General features: G+C 40.2%; 1 protein-coding gene across 3 annotated transcripts in view; it reads left to right on the top strand.

The window, feature by feature from the left end:
• Positions 1-22,064, top strand: part of LOC124595771 (Ig-like and fibronectin type-III domain-containing protein 1) — a 1,092,366-nt gene that overhangs the window by 46,041 nt on the left and 1,024,261 nt on the right. The window contains exon 2 of one of the 3 annotated variants that reach the window (XM_047134655.1): positions 19,642-19,681. The exons of the other annotated variants lie outside the window; for them this stretch is intronic. The gene's annotated coding sequence lies outside the window, so the exon portion shown is untranslated. The remainder of the gene's footprint in view (positions 1-19,641; positions 19,682-22,064) is intronic. 3 annotated transcript variants of the gene reach the window in all.

Here is a 22,064-nt window from a genome sequence, read left to right as displayed (position 1 = left end):
TGTTTACTAACTGTGCCAAATTGGATATTTCAGGAAGGAGCAGATAATTAGAACACATAAATGCATGGATTCAGAGTATTTTAAACGATCGGGGTTAAATTTGAAAGGTGAAAAACTACAAGAAGAAATAGAAGAAGAAAGTGATCGATATATTTATTTTGCGCAATTATTTCAGGGCTTACACGTGCATCTATTTTTAGTCTCAAAAAGCAGAGAAAATGACTGTACGTAATACAGTTCTCATCTCATCAACACTACACATTGTAATACAGTTGGAGTTCAATGAATATGAGGTTCAAATTGCCTGTAACGTGTTAAAATGTCAAAAAAGTAAACTACACCGACAGATGGCGTAAGCATTAACCAAAGACAGCATTGACGAATAAATATACTAAGATTAATTTCTCTGCAGAACGACGTAAGAACTTTTAAGGAAGAAGATATGTTTTAAATGCCTTCTTTAAATGAGTTTCTTTTTTATCCAACGACGGCATTTTAAAAAATCCCATTTCATAAAAGCTCTTACGTCGTTTTGCAGATAAAGTAATCTTATTATATTTATTCGTCGATGCTGTTTAATACTTACGCCATCTGTCGGTGTAGTTTACTTCTTTGGCAGTTTAACACGTTACAGGAAGTTTGACACTTAAGATTCATTGAACTGACAACTGTAATAACATCAGTAATCTTTATTAAATGAGAATTGTATAATCTATAGTCCATGTGCTCAGTATTTTGAGCCTAAAATTAGATCTACATGTAAGTGTTGAAATAGCTGCGCATACAGTGTTTCTCACGATCATGCATTACACTGGTATGTGTTACTTATTTTTCATAATTTCTGAGCACTGTCTAACAGCTTAGGTCTGACGATGATTTTCCAAAATGTGGAACATTTAATAGAAAAATTTATGATCAAGACTTTTTCATTATTGTAATTTGTGTTAAATGTGAATCCTCCCCTACCTCTACTGTGCAAGAATTCTTGGATCATTTAATGGCAGTACAGAGTTACTTTCCAAATAATTATTTTTCCTTGCTGTCGGTCTTCACAGTCACAGTCAGGGCTAAATTTATAATGCCTACATTTGAGGCAAGTAAGAGAGTTAAAGCACCGTTTAATTTTCAAGACTCAAGGGTATCATGTCAGCGAACTCCTGATGTAAATGATGTACCCCCTTCTGGGCAGAGCTACCCTAATCGCTTAAGTGTACTTACCTTTTTCCATAACGCCTACTCCTGTTTTCATTTGTAATCTCATGCATCTGAGGCTACCAAAAAAATTCACGCCTCTGTTTAGTTGCCAGCTAGGACTGAACCTGAACGGGAAAGTCGTTGTTGAAGAAACCTTACTGACATTTGCTGTTTATTTTATATGAACACTGTCAAAAACTTGAATCTGAATACTAGGACGCTGTGCCTTATCGCTATGCGTCTCCATTCGATATAGAAACTGTCTGTTTGGCTTATCTTATTTCGCGCAGACTGTCATGTTTACTGTCTACTTGGTATTCAATGGCCAATGCTAACATCTCGAGTGGCTCGGTTCTGGTAAAATATTTCGTTCTGGTCTTGCAAGCAGTAGGGCTGAAGCTTACGATTGCATCATTTGGCACCCTTTTGCTTTCCTTTTGTTCACTGCAGAGTTTTTCTGAGGAACAAAGAGTTAGAAAGTAGGGTTGTGGTCGTGCATACAAAGACGTGTTAGCACGTATTTGTTAATACGTGTGTTTCCCGCAAAACATGCGTGAGAAAGTTGACATGCTAGACACATTGTACTTCACTATTGACTGGCTGCTTCCAGACTGCATTGGAAGAGAGAGGACGTTGACACAAAAATATGAAATGTTACTTTCTCTGGAGAATTTTGAAATTTCGCTAGTCTCCGAGTTGGATAGTGATTGATACAGATCTCTTGCTCATCAAAGAATCCTTCGTTTCTGTAACGAGAAAAAGTGTTTTTTGGGAACGATATATCACTCGCAGCAACAATGTTTCAATATGACACGTTTCTTTAGTTGCTCTTGGGTACATTTTGCCACTATGAAGTGGCGTCTTTAGGTTCCGGCATACCGTGAACCAACCAAACTACTTTATTAGATTCGTCCTTCACCTTCAGTGACATATTTCCTCATGTTCAAGACAGCTAGATAATACGACAATTTAGTGTCATCCGCATAAATCTCAGTAATTGCATCATGTTTTTAGCTCAAGCCAGTTCACATTAATATAAAGTCATTACCATTTCTATCTCCTGGATAACTTGCACCTTTAAGATAGTGACTGTTTCTCTTACTTTGCTTGCAGTATCATTAGATGCTGTGGTAGTTAAGTGATCAAATACTGGGATGGATAAGTGGCCGGACTACTCTTGAACGTAAAGAAACATATCATTGTTTAGCAGTGGTAGAGGATGCGTGTGTCTGCTCATTGTTAACTTCGATAGAAAAGAAGAAAGAAAAACAAAGAGAAAATAGAGTTAATCTTTTTTCGGCAACAGTGGAGGGCCCGAACCGTATGCTAGATTGAAAACTGTTTTAGAAACGCAGCTGAGAATGGCAGGGAGTTGGTAACAGGAGGAAACAAGAGAACCGTTCAGTTGATGAACGCGCTCTTTTAAAGGCCGAAGGCACTTTTTGCATTGAGTCACTTGAGGTGGTGTGGGCAGTCGTTCGCGCTGTTTGTGAGAGAAACAATTTCAGCACACTACTTTCCCTGTCTCGGCTATTTAGTCCAATGAAATGTTGTGGCGGTTGTTTCATTAGAACGGATCGGATAGATTGCTTCCTCTGGAACAGTTTCCAGCAGTAAACAAACACATTCCGTTAAAACTTCAGGAAAAATGCTTGCCTTTAAATTGTCAGCAAACTGTGTATTTTTTGTCTCACGTCATTGCAGCATATTATTCGCACTGCTAGATTGCTCAGTTGTTGCAGAACTCAGCTCAGAAACAGCAGTCACAGTAGGCCACTTCTCAAACCAGAACTTCTACAATCGCTGGCCTAGTCAAGAATTCCATTTTGGTCCAGGCAAGATATTTATTTCTACTTGCCGATATATTCTTTGAACAATGGTAGAACGCTTCGCATTTAACTGGGAACTGGGGTGTAGCCTGTTTCATCACAAGAAAAGCGGTGAACTGTGTTTTGTCAGTTCAGCACGAATGCTAAAATTAGCACTAAATATTATGTACTACTATCACTCTGTCTCAGAATGATGACAGAGTCCTATGGATAACGTTGTCATGGATATTTCAAGAGTTAGCGAACTGTTGAAAAATTGGAAGTAAAATGCAATGTAGTAGTTGTAAAAGAACTTGTCTCCTATTCCATACTTTTAAAATACAGTACTAATAACAGAAAAAATGATATAGAACTTTACTTGAAGGAAGATTAGTTTAGAGTTAAATCTGTTAGGAGAACTGGCGGCGAAAACTGAGCACTGCCACCAACACTGGGAAGAAGAAATTAAGCCTTTCGAAGCTTTTATTGACATGCAGAAGACCAATGACGAAGAAGCCTGGAGATACTGGAAAGTCTCAGATAAATTATATAATGGTAAGACAGAGATTCAGGAACCAGGTTTTCAATTGTAAGACATTTCCAGGGGCATATGTGGACTATGACCACAATGTATTGATTATGAACTGTAGATTAAAACTGAAGGAACTGCAAAAAGGTGGGAATTTGAGGAGATGGTACCTGGATAAACTGAAAGAACCAGAGGTTGTAGAGAGCATCAGCGAACGATTGACAAGAATGCGGGAAAGAAATACAGTAGAAGAGCTTTGAGAGATGAAATAGTGAAGGTAGCAGAGGATGTAGTAGGTAAAAAGACGAGGGCTAATAGAAATCCTTGGGTAACAGAAGAGATACTGAATTTAATTGTTGAAAGGAGAAATGAAGCGGGAAAAAAGGAACACAAACGTCTCAAAAATGAAATCGACAGGAAGTGTGAAATGGCTAAGCCAGGATGGCTAGAGGACAAATGTAAGGATGCAGAGGCGCGTATCACTAGGGGTAAGATAGATACTGCCTACCGGAAAATTGAAGAGACCTTTCAAGAAAAGAGAACCACTTGCATGAATGTCAAGAGCTCAGGTGTAAACCCAGCTCTAAGCAAAAAAAGGAAAGCAGAAAGGTGGCAGGATTATATAGAGGGTCTATACAAGGGCGATGTTCTTGAGGACAATATTATAGAAATGGAAGAGAATGTAGATGAAGATGAAAGAGGAGAAATTATACCGCGTGAAGAGATTGACAGAGGACTGAATAAGTGAAAACAAATCCCCGGGAGTAGACAACATTCCATTAGAGCTACTGACAGCCTTGGGAGAGCCAGGCCTAACAAAACTCTACCATCTAGTGAACAAGATGTATGAGACAGGCGAAATACCCTCAGACTTCAGGAAGAATATAATAATTCCAATCCCAAAGAAAGCAGGTGTTGACAGATGTGAAAATTACCGAATTATCAGTTTAATAAGCCACCGCTGCAAAATACTAACACGAATTCTTTACACACGAATGGAAAAACTGGTAGAAGCCGATCTCAAGGAAGACCAGTTTGGATTCAGTAGAAATGTTGGAACACGTGCTGAATAATGACCCTACGACTTATCTTAGAAAATAGATTAAGGAAAGGCAAACCTACGTTCCTAGCATTTGTAGACTCAGAGAAAGCTTTTGACAATGTTGACTGGAATACTCTCTTTCAAATTCTGAAGGTGGCAGGGGTAAAATACAGAGAGGGAAAGGCTATTTACAATTTGTACAGAAACCAGATGGCAGTTATAAGAGTCGAGGGGCATGAAAGGGAAGCAGTGGTTGGGAAGGAAATGAGACAGGGTTGTAGCCTATCTCCGATGTTATTCAAACTGTATATTGAACAAGCCGTAAGGGAAACAAAAGAAAAATTCGGTAGGAATTAAAATCCATGGACAAGAAATAAAAACTTTGAGGTTCGCCGATGACATTGTAATTCTGTCAGGGACCTGGAAGAGCAGCTGAGCGGAATGGACAGTGTCTTGAAAGGAGAATATAAGATGAACGTCAACAAAAGTAAAACGAGGATAATGGAATGGGGTCGAATTAAATCGGGTGATGCTGAGGGAATTAGATTAGGAAATGAGACGCTTGAAGTAGGAAAGGAGTTTTGCTATTTTGGGAGCAAAATAACTGATGATGGTCGGGGAGGATATAAATGTAGACTGCCAATGGCAAGGAAAGCGTTTCTGAAGAAGAGAAATTTGTTAACCTCGAGTATAGATTTAAGTGTCAGGAAGTCGTTTCTGAAAGTATTTGTATGGAGTGTAGCCATGTATGGAAGTGAGACATGGACGATAAATAGTTTGGACAAGAAGAGAATAGAAGCTTTCGAAATGCGGTGCTACAGAAGAATGCTGAAGATTATATGGGTACATCACATAATTAGTGAGGAGGTATTGAATAGGATTGGAGAGAAGAGAAATTTGTGGCACAACTTGACTATAAGAAGGGATCGGTTGTTAGGGCATACTCTGAGGCATCAAGGGATCACCAATTTAGTATTGGAGGGCAGCGTGGAAGGTAAAAATCATAGAGGGAGAGCAAGAGATGAATACATTAAACAGATTCAGGGCGATGTAGGTTGCAGTAGGTACAGGGAGATGAAGAAGCTTGCACAGGATAGAGTAGCATGGAGAGCTGCAACAAACCAGTCTCTGGACTCAAGACCAGAACAACAAAACACAAAACAATGTTTCCCATCTCTACAGTGAGTGGAAATCGAATGAAAAGATATGTGCTTGATCTGGGACCTATATAAAAAACATTAGTCTTCAATAAAGAGTAATGGAAGAGGAGGAACGGCTACAATCGAGAAAAGGCTGCTTCTTTCATCATACTTGTTTCCTGTGGAAGTAAAAACAACACACAGAGGCAAGGTGAAACAAAGTTTAAACTGAAAACAAACATGTTAACAAACAAAAACTGTTAGTAGAAAGCGTAATTAGCGAATCACCGTGAACGTGACTTTCGTAACAACCAAAACTGAACAGATGAAACAGTTTTTCAGCTTATAGATAGTCATCTCTGAAGCCTCGAGAACAGTGAGCGTAGAACCGCTGCCAAACGTACTTTCCTGAATCCACTAAACAGAGTCATTCCGTCATGAATTTACCAGCTTACAGGAATGATGGAAAAGGATAAATGTATCAGTTTGAGGTCAAGAATCCTCGTCCGGAAACGACCGATTCCAATGTTACAAGTTAAATTCGTTCTTATACCTGGGACTCCTTTACTGCAAGCTCTTTGCTTTGCATATTTCGTAAGGAGGTGACATGGTCAAAAAAAAAAGACAAAAGACAAAAAAAGCTAGTAAATATGGGCCCAAAAACGCATACCTTAAGAGCTACGAGCACTTGTTTAGCAGAATAAATGTGCTTCGCAGTAGCAAAGACGGACAAGGGCCCACAACGGTAAGGATTTAAAGTACGCAGCTTAGAGCCAATGTTTACTGACTTTTTTTCTCTATTTGATCCATACCACCTCCCCCAAAATATGAAACCCATAGGGCTTGCAATAGAAGAGGACCACTGCTACAAGTATTAGAACGATTTTCACATATAACTTTCGACTCGGTCGTTCCCGGACTAGAGTCCGTTACCTGAAATCTATACATTTACCCTTCTCCATTATCACTGAAAGTTTATAACATCATCACAGAATCACCCTTTATACAACAAATAACTGAATATCAAAGCAAAAGAGTGTGCCCAGAAAACCGTTTCTCCACTAACTGTTTTACTGTAGTTGAATAATTCGATAGAAATAAACGATAAACAGCAAGCAGTGAAGATGTGCTGTTACGACATGTTTCCAGAGATATCGAGATCAGAATGCAAGATAGTACGAGGCATTAAAGGAAGGAAGTGAATAGATGGGGAAAAGGCAATTTCTCTAAGAAATAGAAGTAAAAACTTCTGGTTTATGTATTGGATAAAATCTACCATTCTTCCCCGAATGCCTTACGAGATAGACGATTCATAAACAGCGAAGCAGTGAACGAACTAAGTACGTCAAGGAATAGCCATAACATGTGATGATCACGACCACCATTCTATACCGAACCAGCCTACTACGCTCTCCGTTGCTCAGAAGACGGTAATGCGCCTAGCGAAGGAACGCTTAACTTGAATCCAATGGAAGTCAGCTTGAGATGATACCGTAGCAGCCTTTGAAGCAGATGATGTCAGGCGCCCACAATGTCGACATATCTCACGAGACGGATTTGCGGGTCTGCTCTAGATCTGCTCTTTGAAGGTGCTCTACCCTTTCTCCACTGGAGGTCGCCCGGCATTGTGCCATTGTCACGTCAACGGCGAAGCCTGCTCTGAGCTTTGAAGAATAACTGTACATCTACTTTTACTGTCCCCAACACACTTTCTACTGCGAGACTTCGAAGTCTGTTCTTTTAAATGCACTCTAGAACTGTCATCTCGTTTTATTTTAGATTTTTCAACAGCTGTCCTGAGAGCCTAACAGCTCTTAATATAAAACAATCTTTTGTCAGCCGGAGATCAGTCTCTCAGTACTGAAGCCGTGGGTACGAACTCTGCACACACTTTCTCGGAGGCTACCCCCCCTAGAATCACCCTCGTAAATAAAAGATGACCTCGGAAGGTGTGTACGTTTGTCCACTGGTCAGCTGTAATTATGACCAGTGTGCAGGGGTACAGAGACACGATTTATCCCTCAATAAAATAGCTAACTATAATTATGGTTTTTATGTGTGTGTTCAAAAATGTTCAAATATGTCTGAAATCTTATGGGACTTAACTGCTAAGCTCATCAGTTCCTAAGCTTACACACTACTTAACCTAAATTATCCTAAGGACAAACACACACACCCATACCTGAGGGAGGACTCGAACCTCCGCCGGGAGCAGCCGCACAGTCCATGACTGCAGCGCCTGCGACCGCTCGGCTAGTTCCGCGCGGTTTGAGTGTATATTGCAGCGTCGGATGCGTCGAAGTTGGAGACGTAATGTTACAGAAAGACGTTGAAAATTAAATGACTGGTGTGAAATAAAGTTGTCCACAGAATCCAGGACGAAAGCAGTATTTGGAAAACACTCATTCGAAGGGACAGGTTGATAAGACCATATTCTTTATGTAAGGTTCCCGCAGTGCTGAATTTGTTGAAGTCATGGCTCCACTTCGATGGTGCGATACTAGACACCTTAGGAGCTCACTTTCGTACGAAACACTCTACGGCAGTGGCCATCAAACTTTTTTGCTCAAGAGCTAATACTGACATAATGGGGCAGCACATCGTTACAATGTTCTTATTTATATTCCATTCAATATTGGTGTGTTGTAATACTTTAGGAATTCTCGCAATAAATAACTTTGTAATACCAAAATATTTGTATTATTTAATAGTTGAATTAGACCTTTTTTATCAGCGCCCTTTGCCAGATGCGATTGATCAGCTGTTAAATTATCATAGACAGAAGTATGTGGAGGGCACAAATCGTAAACTGACCTATTTTCGTCCGTAAATTGTCTGTCGCATGATAGGAACTGTGGTAGTTAAAAGGAATTTAGCGTATTAGCCTAAATAATATGGATTTCTTCAATGAATTTGGATGACATGTCCACCTCTCAACACCGGCACCTCGCATAACATGGCAACCCGTGCATAATATCTTCCCATATTGGCTCTGAGAGGGTCAGCATTCAATAAAGTTCAGTTTCTTTCTCTCCAATTATATTGCCTCCACGGTAGTAAAGACGCCGGCGCGAATTTACTAATCATTGGTTGTCCCTTTTATTTAGCCGTGGTTTTTGTTGTTGCTGTTGTTCATATGGATATGGTTTCTGCACGACATTCCATGTTTTCTGTGTATTGATATCTGGCGTTGCTGACAGCGCTGTGGATCAGTTTTGAAGAGGATGATAATTACTAATGCAAACTGATGTGACAAGTTTTGTCGGAAGACTAGGAAGAGAAAATAAATTTTAAAATATTTAACAAATGTCGTGCACTGCATATTTTTGTTTGTTGTCTATTTGCGTGAATGTTAACGAAAAGTAAGGCTATGTTGAGACGTTAGGTGTAGGGGTATGGACTGAACAGAAACTACAAACGAAAAGGGGTCAACGTATGAGATGGTTCACTTTCCCACAGAGCAGGATGATAGACACACTGATGTGAGTTAAAGTTTAGTAACTCGTCGCGAGCATAGCAGTGAATGTGGTAATATGACAGATTTTGTTCTTGTCTGGTAACCTAAATGAATTACGGTGTTATTAGCCCCCAGAAGACTAGCTGTATTAAGGACAGACGTATGGCAAAATGCATTTTTGATTTTAAGCACATATATCTCCAAAACTATTACAGCTAAAATAGTAAAACTTGAGACTACTGTACAAGATAATGATTGATATTCTGTGAAATTTTTGTTTGAAAATACGCATCGACATATATTTTATTAGGATTTGAATTTTTAATCGCCAATGTTTCTATAATGTAACTTTTCTCGTAAACCAGTCAAGCAATAAAACTTAAATTTAACGGTTTAAATCTACGTACGAGGCTAATAAAAATATGGAACAGATTTTTGTTTAACGTCATAGTTGCTTTGAAATTAAATTTTCAGTTTTGTGTTACCCAGGACTGCTCTTCTCTTCTCAAATTTTAAAGGAGAACTTATCTCAGAGAAAAGATAACGGAAAAGTGCTGTACAGGATTATTCAGGAAGTAATTCTTCAGAACTATGCCAAATTTCAGGATGTTCGCTTTTATAGTTCCTGAGGAAAGGTACATCACAGCTCAAAAAAGTCAGTTTACGGCAATTCACACTTCAAGTTTTTATTTCATTTTTTGACAATATTGCTATGCCTCTAGTGACCAATGCCGTCCACAGCCACTATTTTTATTCTGTTCCTCGTTTTCCTGAAGTAATCTCTTCCCCTGCCTTCTTTACCTAGCCAACTTTTGCATTTTTTTCCTTCTGCTGCTTGAGCTTTGCTCAGTTGCACTTCATCGATGCTTCTGAATATCTTCAGTGTGAATCCACGTGGATGTAAGCGTAGTCTCTGCAGGCACTTATAATCCTATCTAAATTTCCACTGTTGAACACTAGACAGGCATCACACGCAGCTATCTTCGCAGCAATTGAGGAGACAATATTGTTTTTGGACAATACTCTTTTTGTGTCTCTCACTTGTATTCTGAGTTTTCCAATGTACACATTTATCCAGTAGTTCAGGATTGGATAGATACCTTGAAGTTTGTTTTATAAAATCTAAAACATCAAGTGTCAAACCATGGGAAACTCAGCAACAACATTCACTAATTTTCTTCTTCGACGAACTCAGTGACTTCGCCGAAAATTGTTTTTCGCACTTAGGAGTAGCACAGCTGAAATGGAACCTTGAACGCTTATAGGACATCTGTTAACACATTATGGAATAAACAGGGATAGTTGTAGAGGACAGAACCTGAGGCGGTTGCGTGAAACTCGGGGATGAAGAGGCTGTCACAGGTAAGAAAGTCGTGGCGTACCTCACGAAAACAGTCGAAAAACTGAAGCGGACGAAAAGTTAGTAAGTCTTAGTGCCATAGAGTATAACAGAATTTTTCTGCTCGTTTTTCTTAAGTAGGCCTATGCAAACGATACATTATTTTAAGATTTTAAGCTGCGCTGCCTGGTAGTCAGTTGGATGAGAACTGTCGTAACTATTCTGGTAATAAGCCGTGAATTTATTTGAAAGTGTAGCAATTAATGGGTGTAATATGCTTTTTCAGATGTTTTGTGGAACACTGCTTCTCTGAATTCCGTAATAAACATCTCTGAAGCAATCTGTCAGCTTCACAGTAAGTTTCCGCGAACAGGGCATACAGTACATTTTTAACACGATTTGCCAAGGCTCTGAAAAACTAAGGAGCTTTTTGAGATTTATCGTCCACATTTATTGAGACTACTTTACTAAAAACGCGGTTATTTTTTAGAGAACAGACGAATATAGTTTGCATAAAAAGACCTTTGCATGGTACGGACTGAATTCAATTTGAATGTCACTGGAACTTTTAATTTCACGACAAGCTTTTGACTTCACCTCCTCGTAATGCTTTGTATTATTTTGCCGTACAATTCATTAGCTTCGTAATTAAAGAAAGCTCGGCAGCATCAAACGCTGTCACATAAGTGCAGTTCCAGCCAACCTACTTTTAAGAAAATGTAATTAAAAATTTTGCTGTCTAACGAACGATCTCTTTTGTTCTTGCCTTCTGCAATAACATTAATTTTTTGAAGGTGGAGAGTTCACTTTTTTCCCACAAACATTTGCGCCGAAAATCTCGAAAAACTCTCGTACGAATTCTTGTAAAATATATGATTGATCAGTAGAGGTGAAACACCTTCTAATTTTAAATACCAGCCTTTCATCAAGTATTCCGTTTGCTTTCCGCCTCGGCGGTATCCCCTTCTTGCAACAGACATTAAAATGTTACCATTTTATAACGCCTGTGAAGTGATGGTAGCTTGGTGTGTTGCCAGCTGACTTATAGACCATTCTCTTTCTGCCGCGAGCAAACAGTAAATCCTTAGATTACGTTACGCAGTTACGAAAAGCCCTCCACGTTTGCCAGCAGCGCTGACAATTACCGATAGAGTTCCCATATGGCGTATGTAATTTTACTAGATGTGATGTTGTAGGAGCAGCCCTTTTGAGTGGTTGTTTGCCGAAAGATGTAGCTGCTGAATAGCTTTCACAGGGTACTGTGACCACACAAAGCACTTGTACGTTGGAGGGCCAGGTACATACAATCCGCAGTCGCGACCTCGACACCAGTCCACCACCAGCAATGGAGGGTGAAGCTTTGACAATGCCCGCCATTCGCGCTGGATAACGTCAGAAAAATCACCAAAAAACGTCGGCCGAAGAACCAAAGACAAAAGCCAACAGGTAGTTTGTGAATAAATGGGCACGAAAGCCTTAAAAATTTGATACTGTGACGCTTTCCGACACCGCTTGTCATGTATGCTTTTACATTCATGAGTCAAACCATTATGACCGCCTACTCTATAGCGTTTGGAACGCTAAATAGCAGCCGTTCTGCAAAGCATGCATTCATCATATTTTATTAAATTTCCGGAGATTTACGACACCAGATGTCTACAAACAGGTTACACGGTTCCCGCAAATTACGGGCCAGTGGTATGTGGGAGCGGAACTGGCGCCAGATAGCGTCCCGGGTGAGAACCATCTGGTTCGCATGAGGCGAATTTCGTGACAAAGATATCAACATGAGTTCGCTACCATGCTCCTTAAACCACTTTGTCAAGTTTCTGGCGCTATGACGCACATGGACAATTATCCTGCTGGAAGACGACATCGACCCGAGGGAAATATAAACTACGGAGGGAAGCAGGTGGTCCGTATAATGTTCTTGCGTTCCCCATTCCATTACCACACAGGTCCAATTAAGCTCAGGTGGATATTCCCAATAGCATACTGTTGTCCCCACCATCCAGCGTCCACCTTTGGCCTGGATGACGTTGTGTACAGATCAACTGATCCATGGTCCAGTCTCAATGATTCCGTCTCTGGATCTACTTGGGAACACCACAGAGCGTCTGATAGAAAACCCCAAGTTCGACAATGTGCGCTTAACAGCGTGCTGTGAAGCACTTTTGTCTGCACCACCACTTACTTCGTTGCCAGATCTGCCACAAGTTGCTCCCATCGTGCTCGTGGTTGTCATTCGACCACTTTTCCACAGATTCCCACGACACTACCACATGGATAGTTCATATGGCTCTGAGCACTATGGGACTTAACATCTGAGGTCATCAGTCCCCTAGAACTTAGAACTACTTAAACCTAACTAACCTAAGGACATCACACACATCTATGCCCGAAGCAGGTTTCGAACCTGCGACCGTAGCAGTCGCGCGGTTCCGGACAAGCGCCTAGAACCGCTCGGCCACACCGGCCGGCACATGATTAGTTGAGTAGTCGACCATCTTCTGAATTCCCGAGATACTTGTTCTCAGGTCCAGGCTGTAATAATCAACCCTCTGTCAAAACTTCTTCTGTCAGCCGATTTCGCCATTGAATGAAGCACAAAAATTTTCAGGAAAACAAGGATACGAATCCCTTAGGAGTGAAAAAACTGGAAGTTCAGAACTGCCAACGTGAAATGGCTGCAGGAGAGATCTGAAGAAACAGAATAAGAAATGGTGGTCAGGAAGTATGACTCAGTGGAGTCTATAAAAAAGTCAAAGTCATCTTGAGTGAAATTAAAAGCAAGTGTGATGACATTATGACTGCAATGCGAATTCTTTTGTTATCTGCAGAAGAGATGACAGATACATGGGAACAGGACAGTGATGGACTCTATGAGCGTGAGGGCTTGTCTGATGACGTGATAGAAGAAGAGTCCATAAAGGTGACATAGGGGATCCAGAATTTGAAAGATCTATGGAAGACTTGAGAGTAAATAAGACCAAAAGGAATTCCTAAAGTTATCGGTGGTAGTGGCAATCAAACATCCATACAATGTAGCGTGTAGAATCTACGAGACCGGTGGTGTACCATCGGACTTCCGGAAAAATATCATTCACACGGTTCCGAACACAGCACGGACAGATATGTGCTAAGACCATCACAGAATCAGTTTAACAGCTCATGCACCCAGCTGCTGACAAGAATAAAATACAGGAGAATGGGAAAGAAAGCTGAGGATATGTTAGATGACGATCAGTTTCGCTTAGGAAAGGTAAAGGCAACAGAGAGGAAGTTCTAACGTTGCGCTTGATAATAGGAGTAAGACTGAAGAAAAATCAAGACACATTTACAGGATTCGTCGATCTAGAAAGAAATTTCGACACTGTAAAATGGTGCAAGACGTTCGAAATTCTGAGAAAAACTGGGGTAAATTATACGGAAAGACGGGTAGTAGACAATATATACAAGAACGAAGAGGGAACAATAAGAACAAACGAGCAAGAACAAAGTGTTCGTATTTAAGAGGGTGTAAAACAGGGATACAATTTTCGACCATACTGTTCAATCTACACAGCGTGGAAGAAATTGCGAAAAATTAAAGAAAGGTTCGGGAGTGATATTAAAATTCAAGTTCAAAGAAAATCAGTGATAAGATTCGCTGATGACATTGTTATCCTGGGTAAGTACGAAGAAAAATTACAGAAACTTCCTGGCAGATTAAAACTGTGTGCCGGACCGAGACTCGAACTCGGGACCTTTGCCTTTCGCGGGCAAGTGCTCTACCAACTGAGCTACTGACCAACTGAGGACGGGACATGAGTCGTGCTTGGGTAGCTCAGTTGGTGGAGCACTTGCCCGCGAAAGGCAAAGGTCCCGAGTTCGAGTCTTGGTCCGGCACACAGTTTTAATCTGCCAGGAAGTTTCATATCAGCCAACGCTCCGCTGCAGAGTGAAAATCTCGTTCTGGAAACGTCTCCCAGGCTGTGGCTAAGCCATGTCTCCGCAATATTCTTTCTTTCAGGAGTGCTAGTTCTGCAGGGATCGCAGCTGAGCTTTTGTAAAGTTTGGAAGGTAGGAGACGAGATACTGGCAGAAATAAAGCTGTGAGGACGGGGCGTGAGTCGTGCTTGGGTAGGTCAGTTGGTAGAGCACTTGCCCGCGAAAGGCGAAGGTCCCGAGTTCGAGTCTCGGTCCGGCACACAGATTTAATCTGCCAGGAAGTTTCATATCAGCGCACGCTCCGCTGCAGAGTGAAAATCTCATTCAAGAATTACAGAACCTGCTGAATGGAATGAACAGTCAAATAACTGCAGAATATGAATCTAGTAAACCAGAGAAAGACAAAGGTAATGATATTTAGCAGAAATGAGAATACCGATAAATTCAGTATCTAAATTGGTGTTCAATTTCTACATCTACATCTACATGACTACTCCGCAATTTACAGTTAAGTGTCTGGTAGAGAGTTTATCGGACCACATTAAAATTATTCTCTACCGTTACACTATTGAGGAGCGAGGAGGAGAAACGAACACTTAAATCTTTCCGTGCAGGCTCTGATTTCTCTTATTTTATTGTAATGATCATTTCTATCTCCGTAGGTGGGCGCGAATAAAATATTTTCACATTCTAAGAAGAAAGTTGCTGATTGAAATTTTACGAGGAGCTCGTGCCTCAGTGAAAAACGCCGTTGTTTTAATGAGTGCCAGCCTAACTCGTGTACTTTCGTGGCACTCTTTCCCTTATTTCACCATAAATCAAAATGAGCTACCTTTCTTTGAACTTTTTCGGTGTCCTCCATCAATCCTATCCGCTGTGGAGCGCACACCGCATAGGACTGCTCTACAAGAGGGTGGAAAAGCGTAGTGTAAGCAGTCTCTTTAGTAGACCTGTTACATTTTCTAAATGTTCTGCCAGTGAATCGCAGTCATTCGTAAGTATATTCCATAAGTATTTAGTTGAGTTTACAGTCTGTAGGTTTGTGAGATTTATCGTGTAGCTAAAATTTAATAGATTCATTTTTGTACTCATGTGGATGAGTTCACACTTTTCATTATTTAAAGTCAATTGACACATTTTTCACGACACAGATATCTTCTATAAATCGTTTTGCACTTTGTTTTTATCATCTGATGACTTTACAAGACTGTAACTGGCAGAATCTTCTACAAACAATCTAAGAGGGCTGCTCAGATTGTCTCCTAAATCGTTTATGTAGATCAGGAACAACTGAGGGTCTGTAACACTTCCCTATGGAACGTCAGATATTACTTCTCTTTTACTCGATCACTTTCCGTAAGTTATTACAAAGTGTGTCCTTTCTGATAGGAAATCAGTAATCCACTCATACAACTAAGGCGATACTCTATAGGAAGGCAATTTAATTAGATGCTACTTGTGAGGTACAGCGTCAAAAGCCTTCTGGAAATCTAAAAATATGGAATAAATTTGGCGTCCACTGTCCGACAACACTCATCACTACCTGAGAATAAAGAGCTAGTTGTGTTTCAGAGGAATGATACTTTCTGAATCTGTGTTGGCTGTTTGTCAATAAATCATTTGCTGCGAGATTATTATAGTTTTCGTGCACAGTATATGTTCCAGAATCGTACTGCAAATCGACTAAAGTGATATGGGTCTTTAATTCAGCGGTTTACCCCTATTTCCATTCATGAAGTAGACAAAGAATTCTGCAACACTGGATGCAAAGTTACCCATGACAGACAAGGTAATGATGGCATAAAAAGCAGACTAGCATAGGCAAGGAGGTTATTCTTGGCCAAGAGAAGTTTGCGGGTATTAAGCATAGCCCTTAACGCCAGGAACAAATTTCTGAGGACGTACGTATGAAACGCAACATTCTATGGCAATGAAACATGGACAGTAGGAAAACCGTAACAGAGGGGAATCGAAACGTTTGGTGCTACAGAAGAATGAGTATGATAAGATAAAGAATGAGGTAAAGAATGAGCAGGTTCTCCGCAGAATTGGCGAAGGAAGGAATATATGGAAATCACTGGCAACAAGGGAAACGATGATAGGACATGTTTTATGACATCAAGGAATAACCTCCATGGTACCATAGGGTGCTGCAGAGGGTTAAAACTGCAGGGGAAGACAGAGACTTGAATACACCCAAGAAATAATTGAGGTGATAGCGTGCAAGTGCTACTCTGATATGAAGAGTTTAGCGCAGGAGTGGAACTCGTGGAGTTCAGAAGACTGATGACTCAAAAAATTAATAAATAAATAAATCGTCGATAAAAGAATTCTAGATACGCCTATGTTTCGCTTATACGTTACGTCAACGGGAGGCATCCAGTCCCGTGATCTATAGTGGTCGTAATGTTTTGGTTCGTCGTTGTAAATGTGCGTACTAGTAGAAACAAATAAAATGAAATATAAAAAACATATTCAGGCGACAAGTCGTAAGTTTAAATAAAGAAAATCAACAATGTAACACTGGAATTTGCTTGATTTTTCAGCTCTTCCTGGAGCTCCTCGACAGAATAGGAGTGAGCCATGAGGTAACTCTTGTTTGGGCTACTGCTAAGATTTTTGAGTTCTTGTGGTAGCTTATTGAAAATGGATGCAGCAGAATACTGCACTCCTCTCTGCACAAGAGTCAAGGAAGTGCATTCAACATGCAGATTTGATTTCTGCCTAGTATTAACTGAGTGAAAGCTGCTAACTCTTGAGAATAAGCTAATACTGCTAACAACAAATGACATTAAAGAAAATATATACTGTGAGGGCAATGTCAGAATTCCCAGACTATTGAATGGGGGTCGACAAGACGTTCTTGAACTCACACCACACACAGCTCGAACAGTATGTTTTTGAGCCAAAAATACCCTTTTTGAATCAGAAGAATTACCCCAAAAAATAATACCATACGACATAAGCGTACGAAAATATGCGAAGTAGACTACTTCTCGTGTTGGACTGTCACTTATTTCAGATACTGTTCTAATGGTAAATAAAGCAGCATTTAGTTTCTGAACAAAATCCTGAACATGGGCTTTCCGCAACAGCTTACTATCTATCCGAACGCCTAGGAACTTGAACTGTTCCGTCTCGCTTATAATATGCCCATTCTGTCTGATCAAAATATCGGTTATTGTTGAATTGTGAGTTAGAAACTGTAAAAACTGAGTCTTACTGTGATTTAGCATCAAATAATTTTCCACAAGCTATGAACTTATTTCATGAACTACATTATTTGATACTGTTTCAGTATTACACACAAGATCCTTCACTACCAAGCTGGTGTCATCAGCAAACAGAAATATTTTTGAATCACCTGTAATATTAGAAGGCATATCATTTATATAAATAAGAAACAGCAGTGGCCCCAGCACAGACCCTTGGGGAACGGCCCACTTAACAGTACCCCATTGGGACTGAACACCACTACCACATTGCGGAGAATTTCCTTCTGCTTTCTGTTCTTAAAGTAAGAGGTGAACCAATTGTAAGCTACTCCCTTTACTGCATAGTGGTCCAACTTCTGCAGTAATATTTTGTGGTCAACACAGTCAAAACCCTTCGTTAAATCAAAGAAAACACCTAGCGTTCGCAACCTTTTGTTTAATCCGTCCAAAACCTCACAGAGAAAAGAGAATATAGCATTTTCAGTTGTTAAACCATTTCTACAACCAAACTGTACATTTGACAGCAAATTTTGTGAATTTAAATGCTCCAGCAACCTTTTATATACAACCTTCTCGATAACTTTAGCAAACACCGATGGCATAGAAATAGGCCTAAAATTGTCGACATTATCCCTGTCTTCGTTTTTATAAAGTGGCTTCACTACCGAGAACTTTAATCGGTCAGGAAACAGACCACTCCTAAAGGAAAAGTTACAGATATTGCTAAGTACTTCCAGATGATTTTTATGGTTCCGTGTCTCAGTTTTTACAAACGGAACCTTTATAGGCTTATTTTGTTATCCGTATGTCTACCCGTCTGCTAAAATCCCCTTTTCTCACTTACGGGTAGAGAGTTGGAATTTATCACGTACTGTGGTCTACGGGCCCTCGGTGGAGTAAAAAAAAAATTAAGGTTCCAGATTAATGCATTTTTGTCACGCATTTTGATACTATCTCATTAAAACCGAGATGGACTATCTATATACATAAAGTTTGTACACAACCCTCGGGGCACGAGTCCACTCGAAGTCGGCGGTTTTTTGTCTCCAGCACACCGTAGTCATCAACAAGGCTGTGAATTCGGTTTGAATGATTGGAAATGGTGAAAGTCTTGACAAAAGCTGATATATCAGTGCAGAAAATACAGAAAGAATACTGCCATAATACCGAGCCTTCAAACATTGGTCTTTCCACCGGTTGGGGGGTCATTCACATGTAGGTATCCCGTTATATCCCTCATTCACAAAAGGCAAATACCAGCACTCTTCCTTTGAAAATATCGGTGTGTATAGAGCTCGACCTTTGTCCATTTGTTTCTTTTCGTCTCCAATAGCAAATCATAGTCCCTCTGTTTCATTGCGTTTTTCTTTATAAATTTTCAGCTTCCATTACCCCTGCGTTATTTTCGGACTCATTGCATTTTAGATATTATAGAGATAAAAAACCGCTCATAAAAACCTTACTGGAAACGAGCAACTCGATGGTGGTGAGACCAAAGTGTTGATTGAGGGTTCGGTTAATGGGAAAAGAAGGGGGGATTGGGGGTCACGCTATTGGGTGTCGCCCACCTAGAGGTAACTGTCACCTGTCACTTAACCTGCCACAGATCTCTATGTTTTAGTAATAATGACAAGAGACTGAATAAAATGTTTTGCTTTAATAATTTGTTTATATTAATGGTTACTTAATCGCTTTCCAAAAAAATTCATATCGCAGATGTACCGTATTTCATTTGAAAAACATTCGTCCGGAAATTTGAAAAGAGAATGAGCAACATTAGGAATGTATGAAAAACATAGTTCACTTACTGATGAGAGGCACTAACTATAGGTAATTAAAAACTAATTGTCCGTAACAATTGTCAACAATTTAATTCCACTAGAGGCATAATATTCTGCTCTTGTAAATTTATGCAGTAACGAATCTATCGCATAAGTATTGAAGTTCCTTTGAATGAAATGTAATTGTGTATTTTATTTTTGTTCCAGGTAATAACCTCTACGAAGTCCTTTACTACGTTAACGACTCGTAAGTAGCGATAACGATTAACGACTCTTAAGTAGCTACTTTCATTGCTGACCGCTTAAACTCGCTTCCTCTGTTCCCAGACCATTAAAACTTCCGAGTGAGTATCAGTAGGATAAATATATTCTTTTAGTATGTTTTTCAGTTTTTCTTTGGCAGTAGTGAATTTTGTGGAAGAAATGACGGCAACAGGTGGAAAAAATTACGAAAAATACCCACATAATTAGAAGTTCAGAAACTCGTGTACAATGCGACCTTTATCGACGAAATCGCAAAATTTTAGGCAAAAATATTTACTACGGGCCAAAAAACAAAAAGTATAAGGGAAATCTGTCTTGAAGCACACGTCAATCCATGATTCATTTCGGATATGGAGGGGGTGGGGGATGGGGATAGGGTGCAGATTTAGTTACTGGCTCGCTTTCATATTGGACTTCCCCCCCCCCCCCCCCCACGCCACCCCTAAGTTATAACTTGCGGCAACTTAATTTTAACATGACAGTGACACCTATGATTTTTAATAACAATAGCAGTAAAATATATAAAATATTTTTATATGATGCTAATCTGTTTATAACTTTAACATAACTTCTATATATTACAATTCAAGAGGACGTTAAAATCGTTCTTCCAAAACTGACTTTTACGTTTGCCTGGCAATTGATTTAAGAAATATAATAGCAACAGTCTCTTGTAAGTTTTACAGAGCAATAATTTATACTGTATCAAATGGGAGGGTGCATTCCAATGATCATTATTTCACTTAACACTGTGAGTGTGAATACATTTTTGCAGACTATAGTTGTGCAAGCGTATGAATACTGTTTGTTTCACTTTGTTCTGCCTATTTTCAGGAAATACCACTCTTTCTGCTGTTTCTTTTTTTTTTCCTCGGTAACGAACCGTTGCTCTTTCATCTGGCGTTACGAGACTTGCTGTTGTTTACTGATTTTTCCTGTAGACTCATGAACCTTATCGAAATTTTTCTTTGCAGCATCTATGGTCAAACTGAGCACAACTTATCAGTGGGTGCCTTTTTCTGGCTACAATGACATCTGCAACCGGGCTGCATGATTACCTACGTGCGCAAGCACTCAGACAAGTAAATAAAAATCAGCGTGTATTGAACATTTTCTAGAATTATTACCATTTTAATGACTCGAAGTTTACTTAACTCTCCGATCTTTATCTGATCAATACGCGTAAAAGTATAAACGCTTTTAGTAAAATGTTCATTGTGTTGAAGCATGTCACGTTTACCCATGAAATACACCTTCCACCCTCCATTTCGCATCGGCGTCTGTTGAGAATGGAGCGCTCCCGACTATTTCAAACGAGAGCGACTGTTAAACGTCCCCTGGGGTTTAGGCAACGCGCTACACGGAACTGTTGGTTGGTTTGCCGGTACGCCTGTTTGTGGTATGCATGTTAATTCATAGGTCGCTTAAAACTTTCCCACAAATTTATTGTCGTAAATTTAATTTCGCTTTTCGTTAGCAGCGTTCTTTCCTGTTAATGTGTTCGCCACCACGCTTTGCGGTGGCAGGAAGTCGTGGGTCGAGGTCCGGTCCGGCCACTAATTTCATAGGAAGTGCCACACCGCCGCTGACACCGGGGCCGACCACACGTCGGATATTTACGGAAGCGTGCACTGTTTGTCACTTCAGCTGCATGCGCCCGCCCGCGACAAAACCGCAGGCTGATATTACCCCACCAGTCGGCGCACATCGGCCGCATCGGAATTTCCGTACAAGATTCATCTGTCCTGCGGTTTTATTCGTGATGCCAATTTCCTGTCTGCGGCTCTCTGTGGAAATGACTGCCTGGTTAATTATTTTTCATCCGTATGTGGGTTACTCCTGCATATGAAACCGGCTTTGTGACGTGCACGTTAATTTCCCTTTTGTTTTTGCGCTCTACTGGCCGTCGGTAGCAGCGATTTCTGTCATGTCGTAACGATGACGTTAGTTGGATGTCTGAACTTCTGTTCCGTGGAGTTATGGTTGCTGTTCAATAAATAAGAGTGTGACAGCAACATTCGCAAATTTGTTTCCGTAATTGTTCAGTACATTTCGAGTGAACACTGACAATTTCTCGCAACAGTAGTATCACACGAAAAAAGTATCTTACATTGAATGGTAATATGTTGCTCGCCGTTAGAACTGCAGAACCGTGAACGTGGCAAGCAACAAACGTGAGACTGCCATGAATTCTGAACATGCAGGTCATTATTTCAGTGCAACCATCCAAAGTAGGTAAGAGCCATCTATGGTTCCATTCAAAAGTAATTACTACATGTGTTAAGAAACTTATACCACTGGGAGACAAAACGATCAATTCCCGTTTAGAAGAATGCCGTCGGCCGCAGACGGATCCACATGCGCAC

The sequence above is a fragment of the Schistocerca americana genome, chromosome 2, assembly GCF_021461395.2.
Source record: "Schistocerca americana isolate TAMUIC-IGC-003095 chromosome 2, iqSchAmer2.1, whole genome shotgun sequence".
Classification (NCBI taxonomy): Eukaryota; Metazoa; Arthropoda; class Insecta; order Orthoptera; family Acrididae; genus Schistocerca; species Schistocerca americana.
The sequence above is the reverse complement of the archived record's forward strand: the minus strand, read 5'-3'. Positions and strand labels throughout refer to the sequence as shown.